Here is a 14,574-nt window from a genome sequence, read left to right on the forward strand (position 1 = left end):
ATCATATTTCATTCAAAAGCCTCCAATAATACCATACAAATTACAAAATAGTAAAAAAAAAAAATATATTATTTCCATTGTACTCTGTGTACAAAAATTTTAAAGAAAATTTAATTAACAAAACTATTAAAATCTATTCCACAGTCAAATTTAGATTTAGAAAAAGAAGGGAATAATTTTGTTTCAAACAAAAAAATAATTTTGCTAAATAGAAGTAAATTTTGTTGTTGTTTGATTTGAAAATTCTACCTATAAAAGAAGTTGAAAACACCTTGGGAGATTACGTATGGGAGAGTTTCTAACAAAGTCTCTCTTCTCTCCTCTGACTTCTCAAACTGATACTAATCCAACCAATCATTTGCATGGACTCAAAAGTTCAATTACCTAAAAGAAGTTGAAAACACCTTGTGAAAGTATGTAAGGATACTACGACCTCTAGCTTTGCAAAATCCAACGCTGTTGGCGCTTATCAAAATCGTTGCCAAAATAAAGTTTAACTAGTGGTTCTATGGTGTAGTGGTTAGCACTCTCGACTTTGGATCTAACGACCTGTGTTTAATTCTGATAGGTAATCCACCAATTTATACAAAATTGCTCCATAGCTGATTCGGTAGGGTCACTTTTGGACCGATAATCTGAAGAAGGGGTCACTAAGGTTGAGATCATACAAAATGAGACCATAGCTCAATGTTAGAGCATTTGATTGCAGATCAAGAAGTCACCAATTCGAACCTAGTTGGACCCTTCTATATTGGATAGAAATTTGTTACACTTTTTGGACCGACACTATGTCTAAGGGGTCACTAGGTTTAAAATCCTACAAACTGGATCCATGACTCAGTGGTAGAGAATTTGACCGATCACCCGTTTGAACTTGGTTGGGCCCTTTTATTTTGGACAGACACTTTTCATGCAAAATGGGTCCATAGCTTAGTGGTAGAGCATGCATTGTCTAAAGGAAAAGAAATAAGAATAATTCCTACTTTTTTTATTTTTTTATTTCAAACATAGAAAACTTCAAAGGGCCTAATAGAAAACTTCAATGGATGTTGACATGGACCAATTCCTACTATTTTTAACCCATTCCTACTATTTTTTTTCTATATTTTGAAACTATTTTAAGCACTTTTCTCTTGTACTCCTTATAATTTTTTTTGTAAATATCTGTGCACGGGTGACTATTATGATTCTTAATCAAATGAGTGAGTTGAAATAAATTTTGAAGATGAAATTAAAGTATTAATTTTGATGTCATATTTACTGAGTTTTGAGATATTTAATAACGAGATTCAATCTAATGCCATTAGTAATTCACAATAATAATATTCAAAATACTTGACAAAAAAGAATGGTCAACATAAGATATTTGAAACAAATAATATTTTTGTCCTCTATGATATATCAAATCACTCATTTGAAATTCCTTAATAATAAGCATGAAGTCTTACATCTTTTATAGAGAAAAGTTCCTTAAATAGAAGTTTTATTAGATACTTCTAAGCATTTAGAGATCAACTAGACATGAAGCTAAACATTCTAAAAAAAATTAGGGGTTAAACTTTTAAGTTAACGTAATTTAAGAAACTTATGATTTTTATATTATCAAGAGTTTAATTGAGCTAGGTTGATTCAATCTAGTGGACCCAAGAATTGAACTGAACCAAACAACCTAGTTAGTAACATGATTTAGTGGAAGCATTTTCACGCAAAGTAGAAGCAATAATGGAGGGTTTGAAATAATATAGTTTTCACCCCTTGTTTCTCGAGTGAATATTGAAATAATATAGTTTTCATGTTAAGTTTTGCACGGAAGAAAGAAAGACTGGGATGTAAAGTATTATTTCAATTTGTTTGTAATATACAACAATATATAAATTAACTATAAGAAATATATAAAATTACATGTTCAACAAGAGCTTCAATCAACACTGGAGGGTTACTTCTGCAACCACTCTAAAGGTGCTCAAGATCACAACGAGTTAGATAAAACAGCTCTAGAACTTTGAATCCAATAACTTGAGTTTGACGATCTCTCTTCTTGTGGAATCTGCATAAAATAGGAAAACCATTCCAAAATAAATTTTTATAAGGGGTTCTATGGTGCAGTGGTTAGCACTTTGGACTTTGAATCCAACGACCTGGGTTCAACTCCCGGTAGGACCTTTATGAGACCTTGATGTGAAAACACAGAATAAGGAACGACAACACAATACATTTTAAAACAAAAGGGTGTTAGCATTCGATGCGAAAACACAAATTTTCTTGAGGCATAAGGTGTAACATTCTTGAGTTATTCCGAACTTGCTCCGCTTCATGCCTTCCAAGGCTTCATGAACATGACCTCTGCTTGAGGTATTGTTGTTGGTTCTCGATCTTGTATGTTTCTAACGTAATCATTTGAACCCATAATAACTAGCATGAGTTTTCTTGTATGTTTCTAACGTAATCATTTGAACCCATAATAACTAGCATGAGTTTTAGGTTCCAGGTTCCGAACTTGCTCCAACCAACTTGAGCTAGGAGATGACTTCTTGTTTAAAAAATGAATTTATTTCATAACTTCTCGTGGATTGATTCTAGGGGTTTCAAGGCCCTATTTCTTCATTGAACCTCTTCCATATCCTATCTTCATGCTAAAGGAATTGGTTTGGAGAAACGTCTTTGAGTGTAGGACCTTAATTTCCAGAAATCGTTCTCGGTATGCAGCTCACTCGAAACGCTAGATTTTCGATCTCGTGGGTAGCTTATTCTACGACGTTTCAGCTCTCGATTCCTTCATCAAATTTACTCAACTTCTTCCTCTGAAGCTAGAGGAATCCTTAATTGAAGGAAAAGAGATCGTAGATAGGAATTTTGACTCTTATCCCCAATTTAATTTCGAAACCTATTTCCTTCAATTTGGCACGCTCTCGAGGTTATTTTTCTTCGTGGTGTGTTATGATATCATATAGGAAATGAGAAGTGACCTTACTTGGACAAAATTATATACCGTTTGATAATTATTGTTGATAACAAAGATAAATTGAATTATAAGCATTTTAAGTTCAAAAGTAACAAATTACTTGTACACTTTTACTTATAATCTTCATATTCTTTATATAGCGATAAGGAAGGGAGGGATAGAAAAGATACTCATGATATCATTATGACTATGACATATTTCATTAATAAAAGAGAGTAATACATCCACAAACACACACATATTTTTCGAGAGAGAGAGAGGGCTTATTATAAGTAGAGATAGCATTCTAGTAGTTGTATTGCTACTTGTGGACAAGGAACTCGAGAACTTCTTTAAAAGATGAGAGCTTATGAGTAGGTGGCGATGGATATATCACATGCACAAAAAGAAAGTTATGCACCTTTGTAATAAAAGACCAAGGGATATCATCGTTATTTATAACTTCTATCACAATAATATAAATTATGCGAGGACGACGTTCTCTAGTCATACCAACCAGACCGTTCACCACACGCTTGTAGATGAAACGATATCCACTATTCTCGTTATTCTTTTCAACAACGAACCTTCCTGCATTCTGCACTACTAGGATATTGACATCCTTAATTGGTACTAAAGCATCTAAAGGCAACCCTTCCACACGGCTCATTCCAACACCTTTGGTAAATAGTTCCAAGAGACATTGTTAGGCGATTTTATTCATGAATACTTAAGAATTTGATATTTATAGTTGTAGTTGAATGCAACTTAAATTGATGAAGTGAAATCTTACCATAGATTCTAATAAAGCATTTGTCCATTAGAATAGGTTGGAATTAAATTCTTTATAGTTCGAGATAATAGTTGTATTCTTTAAGTCATTGAGACCAGTGTTACTAGTACTTGTTAGTATATTTGAGTATAAATATTAAAATGATTAGTTATTAAATATGGTTTGAATTAAGAGTTTATAATTCAAATGATCTTCATAACCTAATAAATAAAAAAATAAATAAAATAATTAGGAAGCATTTATGTGCTAGATCAAAATAAGATGCATAAAAAGAACTTGCGGTAATTACTTTATTCATCGACCTTTAATCTTAAAAGTAACTTAAAATATTGCAATATTGTGATTGAATCGCCTATTATGAAATTAGGCCCCAACTAAAAAATAATACTATTAAAAGATGGAAAAATTCATAAGCCAACCAAAATGTGTATTCAAAGATGAAGAATTCACAACAACAATCACAAACAATATTAATTAGCATCTTGTCTTTTGGTTTGTCACATTTTCAAACATGAACAAACCTCAATTTCGAGTCGGTGAGTATTATGGATCATAATCGACGGTACTTTGCAAGTAGATTTGAGCATTCACAAAAGGTCGAAAGTTGAATTTCTTTAGAATGGTAACCAAATAACCGATGATTATTGTTGAATTTCTAAAAAATACACCACAAATTTTATTTATAGATATAAATGGAACCATTGATATAAAACCCTGATTATATAATTGCATCTTCACTAACAAACTCACCTCGGAGTGATCATCTTCACCCGAGGCTGCAAATTAAGAAGCCTTCTAAGCTTACTCAAAAGTGAACTTTTAAGCCAAATGAAGCTATATTTGAGCAAGAAAATGTTAGGCTATGGAGCCTGATACTTATTTATAGCTTGGTCAACGGTTATATCCGGTAAAGCTATATTTGGTAAAGCTATATATAGTAAAGCTATATATGATAAAGCTAAATCCGGTAAAGCTATATATGGTAAATAACTATATATAGTAGATGGCTAAATCTGGTAAAGCTATATATAGTAAAATATACCCTATATATATCTGGTCCGGTATAGCTTTGAGAATGTACTCTTCTATTCTCTGTACTCTCTTGTTGTACATGCCTGAAGTCATCAATAAAAAATCCTTTTAGCCAGAGTTCTCCTTGCAACTTCTCTCTATCCTTCTCTTTGTGTTCATCTAGATCGAGCGTGTGCGTTGTTGTGCGATCCTAACAACTGGTATCGATCCTAACAACTGGTATCAGAGCCAGGCGGAAGTCAGAGCCAGGCAAAATTCACCACGATCTGTGAAGATGGAAAGTTCAAAGATTGGAATTGAGAAGTTCGATGGATCCGATTTCGGTTTCTGGAAGATGCAGATTGAAGATTATCTGTACCAGAAAGATCTTCACGAACCTCTGTTGGGGGTGAAGCCGGATACCATGACCACGGAACAGTGGAAGCTCAAGGATCGATAAGCCTTGGGGCTGATCCAGTTGATGCTATCCAGAAACGTGGTGTTCAACATTATCAAGGAGAAGACAACGTCAGGTCTGTTGAAGACGCTGTCGAATATGTACGAAAAACCGTCGGCTATGAACAAGGTGTATTTGATGCGGAGATTATTATGAGTCCTTGTGAGAACTTCGTTATGAGCAAACATAAACGTGTTAGCTTCACAAAGACTGTTAGAGAATTGAAGAAAAGTACCAGAGGGGGTTGCGTCAGCCGGAAGCGTCGCTGAAGCTCCAGAGGGGGTTGCGTCGCCCGGAAGCGTCGCTGAAGCTCCAGAGGGGGTTGCGTCGCTGAAGCTCTAGAGGGGGTTGCGTCGCCCGGAAGCGTCGCTGAAGCTCCAGAGGGGGGTTGCGTCAGCCGGAAGCGTCGCTGAAGCTCCAGAGGGGGTTGCGTCGCCCGGAAGCGTCGCTGAAGCTCCAGAGGGGGTTGCGTCGCTGAAGCTCTAGAGGGGGTTGCGTCGCCCGGAAGCGTCGCTGAAGCTCCAGAGGGGGGTTGCGTCAATCAGAAGCGTCGCTGAAGCTCCAGAAGGGGTTGCGTCGTCCGGAAGCGTCGCTGAAGCTCCAGAAGGGGTTGCGTCGCCCGGAAGCGTCGCTGAAGCTCCAGAGGGGGTTGCGTCAGCCGGAAGCGTCGCTGAAGCTCCAGAGGGGGTTGCGTCGCCCGGAAGCGTCGCTGAAGCTCCAGAGGGGGTTGCGTCGCCCGGAAGCGTCGCTGAAGCTCCAGAGGGGGTTGCGTCGCCCGGAAGCGTCGCTGAACCTCCAGAGGAGGTTGCGTCGGCTGGAAGCGTCGCTGAAACTCCAGAGGAGGTTGCATGGGTCGGAAGACTCTTGCTGAAACACTAGAGGTGAAGCAAGTGGGAGTTGAGGTTGAGTTGCTCAAAGATTCACAGAGTGATGTTGTAGCGGATACTCAAGAAACTCCTAAGACTCTTGCTGAGAAACCAGAGGTGAAGCAAGTGGGAGTTGAGGTTGAGTTGCTCAAAGATTCACAGAGTGATGTTGTAGCGGATACTCAAGAAACTCCTGGGACTCTTGCTGAGAAACCAGAGGTGAAGCAAGTGGGAGTTGAGGTTGAGTTGCTCAAAGATTCACAGAGTGATGTTGTAGCGGATACTCAAGAAACTCCTGGGACTCTTGCTGAGAAACCAGAGGTGAAGCAAGTGGGAGTTGAGGTTGAGGTTGAGTTGCTCAAAGATTCACAGAGTGATGTTGTAGCGGATACTCAAGAAACTTCTGAGACTCTTGCTGAGAAACTAGAGGTGAAGCAAGTGGGAGTTGAGGTTGAGTTGCTAAAAGATTCACATAGTGATGTTGTAGCAGATACTCAAGAAACTCCTGAGACTCATGCTGTTGGCGAGGAACCCGGTCTATCATTCAAAACACAGAAGGCGATACCATTTCACTCGGAGGTTAGTTGAAGATGGTGATGTGTTTTGAGAAGATAGAGGGTGCAAAGAATCCAGCAAACATGTTAACAAAATGTGTTGATGTTGGAATATTGAGGTTGTGCAAAACCTCAATTGGTATGGTGCAGTGGATGCTCATGGTCGTTTGAGAGTGAAATTCTTGGTTGACTAGATCAGTCTCCAAGTGGGAGAATTGTTAGGCTATGGAGCCTGATACTTATTTATAGCTTGGTCAACGGTTATATCCGGTAAAGCTATATTTGGTAAAGCTATATATAGTAAAGCTATATATGGTAAAGCTAAATCCGGTAAAGCTATATATGGTAAATAACTATATATAGTAGATGGCTAAATCTGGTAAAGCTATATATAGTAAAATATACCCTATATATATCTGGTCCGGTATAGCTTTGAGAATGTACTTTTCTATTCTCTGTACTCTCTTGTTGTACATGCCTGAAGTCATCAATAAAAAATCCTTTTAGCCAGAGTTCTCCTTGCAACTTCTCTCTATCCTTCTCTTTGTGTTCATCTAGATCGAGCGTGTGCGTTGTTGTGCGATCCTAACAACTGGTATCGATCCTAACAGAAAAATCATGTTACATGTGTCTGGGATACAACGGAGACACCAATGCAAGCAATCACTACCACCCCAAGTTTCTTTGATATTGTAGTTGGATCTATGAGACTCATCCCTCAGATGTGAAAGAGTAGTTATATCCAACATTCTTACTTGTGTGCCTCTTACAGTACTCTCAACAAATGGATCGCTTGATCTATTCTACTCTACTTTACTTCCTCTTGATAACGGTGTGGTATTGACACAACTCATATTGCTGATAATCATCACTTACATCCAAAACCAGAGTATAGCGGTCGACTATCGTCAAGGACCCATTCACCATTTCTATTCCTACCGATGGAAAAGTTTTATTACATTCATTTCTTTCTCCTTTCTAACTTCTTCATTTTCACATTAAACTTTTTTTTATTTGAAAAAAGAAATTAAACGTGAAAAGTGAGAAAGAAGGAAGAAGAAAAAAAAAACCCTTAATTTTGAAAGCTTATCAAATACTCTTTGACCGATGTAAAGAAAGCTTGAGAATAATTCTCACGTCCCTCTTTGAAACTTGTTGGATATATATCCGTCCTTCACATGTTGTATCATAATCATATCATATCGTAAAAACTTCGTGGTTATATCCTTCCCTAATTTATCATAGTCTTAACGTCCTTAGACATATCATAGTTGTGTCGTTACCTGAACGTACCTTAGTCATATCATTACAGAAACGTATCGTAACGCTATCGTTATATCAATCTATCATAATCCTATCTCTTTCTACCCATAACATAATCGTATTGTCTTATGAATCCATCGTGATCATATCGTTTTTATCAATCTGTCATACCCATAGCACTTCGATGCGTAACCAAACCATAACGTTTCATGAACATGTCTTACTCCTATCGTTACATTACGTTTAGTGCATCCTTCTCGTATCCTATCTCAAATATACCATTGAACACATTGTACCGTAAGTATTATCATACAATTCACATATTATAACATATCATAAGCATATCGATTCACAAATATTTCACACATATCAATATATATGACACTTGCAGAACCACGGGCACAGTCAACATCAAATATAGGTAACCTACCTGATTAGCTTAGGCTGGTGTCCCCAATTTATCCTTAAGAAAGTTCGATTTGTCTTTTGTATTAAAGTCAACCTATATGAACATGACATCAATTTCAATCATTTCTCTAAATTTTATGATGCTCTTGTGTTAGATTTCATGGGAGTATTGCATGAGTAAAGTCTTGAAATGTCTATATATCAAAACTGCTACACGTTCCAAATCTTGATTTTTGGCAGTTTTTTTTTTTTTTTTTTTTTTTTTTTTTTTTTTTTTTTTTAAGTACTTGTGTTCCTAATCTTACCTAGGTGTCTTTGTTACATTTTTTGTTTTAATTAAGTTAGCAATTAGCCAATTTAATCAATTCATCCTTTATGTTTTTTTCAATTATGTTAGTCATTATTTTTGACTAATTTAATCTATTCTATTTATTTTATTTTATTTTTTGCTATTAATGGAGGTATCTTTCTAAAACATACTAAATAAAACTAAATAATTCGTTAAAAGAGTATATGAGATATAACTTAAGGTTAAATCTATTTCCATAGGAGAATAACTCATTCTCATGTCCATCTTTGCTACCATGTACTAAATTAAGGATTTTATTTCTCTTTGGTCAAAACATTCCTCAAAGTACAAAATTGAAGTTGTAGTTAGTCAATTATAATATTTGACGTGCTAGTTTTCAAACTACTTTAAATGGGTGTAAAGAAAGTATGAGAATAACTTAGTGTCACTAATCTAACACGTGTTGGGCATGTACTGAACACTTGTTAATACAATGGATACATTACAAATTTATAATCCATCGTATCAGACACTTGACTTTTGAATATATTTTTAGAGTGAAACGAACATTAAGCTTTTTTTAAGTATTCAAATATATAAACTTATTTATATGAATTTATTTCTAATATAAAATTGATAAATTTTTTGAAATAATTCTTTTTTAATGTATCATTGTCATCGGTGTTCTAGTTTTTTAAGAATGACATGTTACCATATCTATTTGGTATCATATTTATGTCTAGTATCTATATCTCATTTTTATTTTTGTGATTCTGAGATATTTTGCTTTTATAAATATTTATCTTCATGAAAATAAGTTTAATTTATGTTGAGATGGAGAGTAAAAATTGACACTTAAGACGTTGATACTTGGGACTTTGATTCCCCCTAGTGTGAAGCTTGCATCTTGCAATTAGTTGGGTATAGAATGTGTATCACTTAAAATTCACTCAAGAGAAAATAATCAAATAACGAACCATATTTGAGACAGGATAACTTTTTTTTTTTTTTTAATCTTCGAGAAATAAGAAAGAATAAAAATTAAAACATGGCATGAATGACATCTTCTTGAATCTTTGTTTTGTTCTCCTAAATGTATATAAAAAGAAAAAAAAATCTTATAATTTAAGATTACCTATTTAATAAAACTCCATCGAAACTTCTACTCGTAAATTTAATTATTATTTGTATACAATTGTTAATATGTAAGAAAATACACGTACAAAATGTATACTATTGGTAATACATTAATCTTGGTTGTTTGACTAAAACAATATTGGTAATACATTAATCTTGGTTGTTTGACTAAAACAATGCAACCATTGTCCAAACTAAAGAATTTGATTCGAAGCTATCTCCTAATAGAGGGAGGCTCAATTAGACTTTGTTGTAAGATTCGACCATGTCAATGATGAAGAAGTGCAAGCTATTGGAAGGTTTGCCGAAGTGCAAGCTATTGGAAGGTTTGCCGTGGAATGGAAAATTTCAGAGGTGGTAGATATAATTTTCAGTTCCATATCGGCTTTGACCCCAAATTTTATAGGCTTTGACCCCAAATTTTTTATTATTGTGATAGAAGCTATAAATGACAATAATATTCATTGGTCAGATATTGCAATTGTGAAGAAGTTCCGTCATATGCATTGTCCTATAAGCTCTTATCTTTTGAGGAATGCATTGTCCTTTAAGCTCTTATCTTTTGAGGAATCCTATAAGCTCTCTTGCATTGTCCTTTAAGCTCTTATCTTTATCTTTTGAGGAATGCATTGTCCTTTAAGCTCTTGCATTGTCCTTTAAGCTCTTATTAAGCTCTTATCTTTTGAGAAATTCATCAAATTCCCTCTCCATAAGTAGCAGTGTCCTCAATGATATAATAATCCTTATATAAGTATCTTTTCTTTTTCTCTCTCGTACCCACCTTATACATAACATGTTAAATTAATTCATACTTAAAAAAATAGTTTCTCTCTTTTAGAGATGCGGGGTATCGATCCCTATACCTCTCGCATGCTAAGCAAGTACTCTAACATCTAAGCTACATCTCCACAATCTTTACATCACAAAACCCTAAATTTCCCGTCATCAATAATAGTGAAAATGAAGAAATATTGCTACCCAACATGTCATGAATAAGGAAAAATTGAAAAGAAATAATATATTTAATAATAGATAGTCTTATTTTTTGGAGGTGCGGGGTATCGATCCCCGTACCGCTCGCATGCAAAGCGAGCGCTCGACAATCTGAACTACATCCCCATGATTTTTACATCATAAACCCTAAATGTCCCATCATCAATAATAGTGAAAATAAAAAAAATATCAAAATATTATTAACAAATAGTTTGGTTTGGTGATGTGGGGCATCAATAATTATGAAAATGAAAAAATATAATAACAAATTAAATACTTTCTTTTGGAGATGCGGGTTATCAATCCCCGTACAACTCGCATGCAAAGCGAGCGTTCTACCATCTGAGCTACATCCCCATGATTTTTACATCAACAAACCCTAAATTTTCCATCATCAATAATAGTGAAAATAAAAAATATCAAAATATTAATAACAAATAGTTTGGTTTGGTGATGCGGGGCATCGATAATTGTGAAAATGAAAAAATATAATAACAAATTAAATACTTTCTTTTGGAGATGCGGGTTATCAATCCCCGTACAACTCGCATGCAAAGCGAGCGTTCTACCATCTAAGCTACATCTCCACAAATTTTACGTCACAAAACCATAAACGTCTCATCATGAATAATAGTGAAAATGAAAAAATATCGCTACTCATTATGTCATAAATAAGGAAATATTGAATAGAAATAAAATAGTAATAACGAATAGTTTCTTTTGGAGATGCGAGGTATCGATCCCCGTATCTCTCGCATGCTACATTCCCACGATTTTACATCAAAATAAACTTTCCATTCATCAATGATATTGAAAATGAAAAGCTATCCCTGCTCATTATGTCGTAAATAAGGAAAAATTTAAAAGAACTAATATATTTAGTAATCGTTTCCTTTGTTGATGCATGGTATCGATCCCAGTACTTCTCACATTTGATGCAAATGCTCTACCATCTAAGCTATATCCTCAAGATTCTTAAGTCACAATATCCTAAACATCTCGTCATCAATAATAGTGAAAATAAAAAAATAACGCTATTCATTATGTCATAAATAAGGAAAAATTGAATAGAAATAAAATAGTAATAACGAAAAGTTTCTTTTGGAGATATGGGGTATCGATCCGATCCCCGTACCTCGCGTATGCTAAGCAAGAAATCTACCATCTAAGCTACATTCCCACAATACTTATATCAGAAAACCCTAAATGTCCCGTCATCAATTCTAGTGAAAATAGAAAACCCTAAATGTCCCGTCATCAATTCCAGTGAAAATGAAAAAATATTAATAATTTCTTTTGGAGATGGGGATATCCCCTTGCCTCTTGCATGCTAAATGAGCTCTACCATCTAAGCTACATCCCCACAATTGTTGCATCATAAAACCCTCAAATTCCCATCATCAATAATAGTGAAAATGAAGAAAAGCAAGATATTGATCCCCATACCTCTCGCATGCAAACCGAGTGCTCTACCATCTAAGCTATATCCCCACAATTATTATGTCACAAAGTCCTAAACATCTCATCATCATAATAGTGAAAATGAAAAACTATCCCGCCTCATTATGTCCTAAATAAGAAAAAATTGAAAATAAATAATATATTTAGTAATCGATTCAATTGGAGATGCAAGGTATTGATCCCCGTACTTTCCACATGGAAAATGAACGCTTTACCATTTGAACTACATCCCTATGATTCTTACATCAGAAAACCCTAAACGTCCCTTTATCAATAATTGTGAAAATAAAAAAGTATCTCTGCATATTATGTCATAAATAAGGAAATATTGAATAGAAATAAAATATTAATAATAAATAGTTTCTTTTGGAGATGTGAGGTATCGATCCTCGTACCTCTCGCATGCTAAGCGAAGCTACATCCCCACAATTCTTGCATCACAAAACCCTAAATTTTCCATCATCAATAATAGTGAAAATGAAGAAATATCGCTACTCAACCGGTCATGAATAAGGAAAAATTGAAAAGAAATAATTTTCAATAATATATTTAATAATAGATAGTTTTATTTTGGAGATGCGTGGTATCTATCCCCGTAACTCTCGCATGCAAAGCAAGCGGTCTACCATTTGAGCTACATCCCCACGATTCTTATGTCACAAAATCCTAAATGTCTCGTCATCAATAATAGTGATTTGAAAAACTATCCATGCTCATTATGTCGTAAATAAGAAAAAATTGAAAAGAAATAATATATTTAGTGATCGATTCATTTGGAGATGCAAGGTATCAACCCCGTACTTTCCACATCAGAAGTGAGCGCTCTACTATCTGAACTACATCCCACGACTATATTAGAAAACCCTAAACCTCCCGTCATCAATAATTGTAAAAATGAAAAATATCTACGCTCATTATTTCATAAATAAGGAAAGATGGAATAATATATTTAGAGATAATGAAAAAATATCTCCGCTCATTATTTCATAACTTTAGTGATCGATTCATTTGGAGATGCAAGGTATCGATCTCCGTACTTTCCACATCGGAAGCGAGCACTCTACCATCTGAGATACATCCCCACGATTCTTACATTAAAAAATCCTAAACCTCCCGTTATTTCATAAATAAGGAAAGATGTAATAGAAATAAAATATTAATAAACGTTGATTTCGAATATGAAGTCCTTAGATAAGAAAAGACTTAGACATAGGGGCATTTCAAGAATTGAACTCAAAACCTCTTACACCCCAAGTGAGAATTATACCACAAAACCAAATGCCTTTTCTTCAACACCCAAAGTTGAATTGTGATAATATACAAGGGTATCAAATAAACCAACAACCCAACAAAAGAAACAAACTAATCAATTTTGGTTGGATTGATTCGGTTCAGTTCATCAGTTTGTTTGATTTAATTTTTCTATTTTGCCTCGTATGACAAGAAAATAAAGTTGTATTGAGTGCACCTTAGTTTCATTTATGACAAACTCATATGAAACATAATTGCATTAATAGTACTCAGAGTTGGAGTCTATAAGCATTTCATGAACTTCAGTGCAATTCATGCTTCATTAAAGATGAGATAAACTTTAGTTAGGTAAGAGGAACTTTAAATTACTTCATGTGGAGCTTCAATTACTATATGCTAGTTACAATCTTTAGGATTGACTAATTGGACGCGAATTCATGGATTCAGGGAAATTTTTGTGTAATTATCAACTACAACTTATGTTTTCAAATTTTTAGGACATAATTTAGGTAGTTATTTTTATGAGTCGTAAACTTGTTTCTTTGCATAATATGGATTTAGTTGAACTATTATTATCGATAAGATGGAGAAAGAAATTGTCTTTGAATTGACTAATAGACCTAGGTTCATCATTGTTGTCTTTTAACTTGTGATTTTGCAAAAAAAAACTTAACTAATATGAACTGTCATGTCACAAGAACTTTAAGGTAAATCAAGAATATACCCTACACATCATTCAAGATGGCAATAAAATGGAGTTAAATTGAACGCACTTTAGTTTCATGTTTGGCGTGTTCAAGATAAAGCATAATTGTATTAATGTTATTGAGCTTGGAGTCTATAAGAATTTAATGATCTTAAGAGAAATTCCAGTTTTATTAGAGGAGACCAACTTTATTTAAGGTACTAGGAGTTCAAGATTCTGGATTTGAATCTGGAATAGTAAGATTTGAAAGTTTTGAATTCTAGACCAAATTTGTACCTAATTATTTCTTTTTATGACTAATTATAAATTAAGAGAAAAATATTTTTGTAAAGATAGATTTATCTCTAAAGCTTTCCTGAAGAAACCATGTTTAGACTAGCAGTTTAAAGTCAGGAGATGCGGTCACAAGTGAGATTATTTTGGATGGGTTCGTAATAGAACTTA

At 34.4% G+C, this 14,574-nt stretch overlaps 1 non-coding gene across 1 annotated transcript; it reads left to right on the plus strand.

Moving 5' to 3' along the window:
• Nucleotides 1-2,091: 2,091 nt before the first annotated feature.
• Nucleotides 2,092-2,163, plus strand: TRNAQ-UUG (transfer RNA glutamine (anticodon UUG)). The gene has a single exon. It is a non-coding gene; the product is annotated as a tRNA-Gln (tRNA).
• The last annotated feature ends 12,411 nt before the right edge of the window (nucleotides 2,164-14,574 follow it).

The sequence above is a fragment of the Cucurbita pepo genome, chromosome 10 (assembly GCF_057944985.1).
Source record: "Cucurbita pepo subsp. pepo isolate OVF chromosome 10, ASM5794498v1, whole genome shotgun sequence".
In the NCBI taxonomy this organism is placed as follows: domain Eukaryota; kingdom Viridiplantae; phylum Streptophyta; class Magnoliopsida; order Cucurbitales; family Cucurbitaceae; genus Cucurbita; species Cucurbita pepo.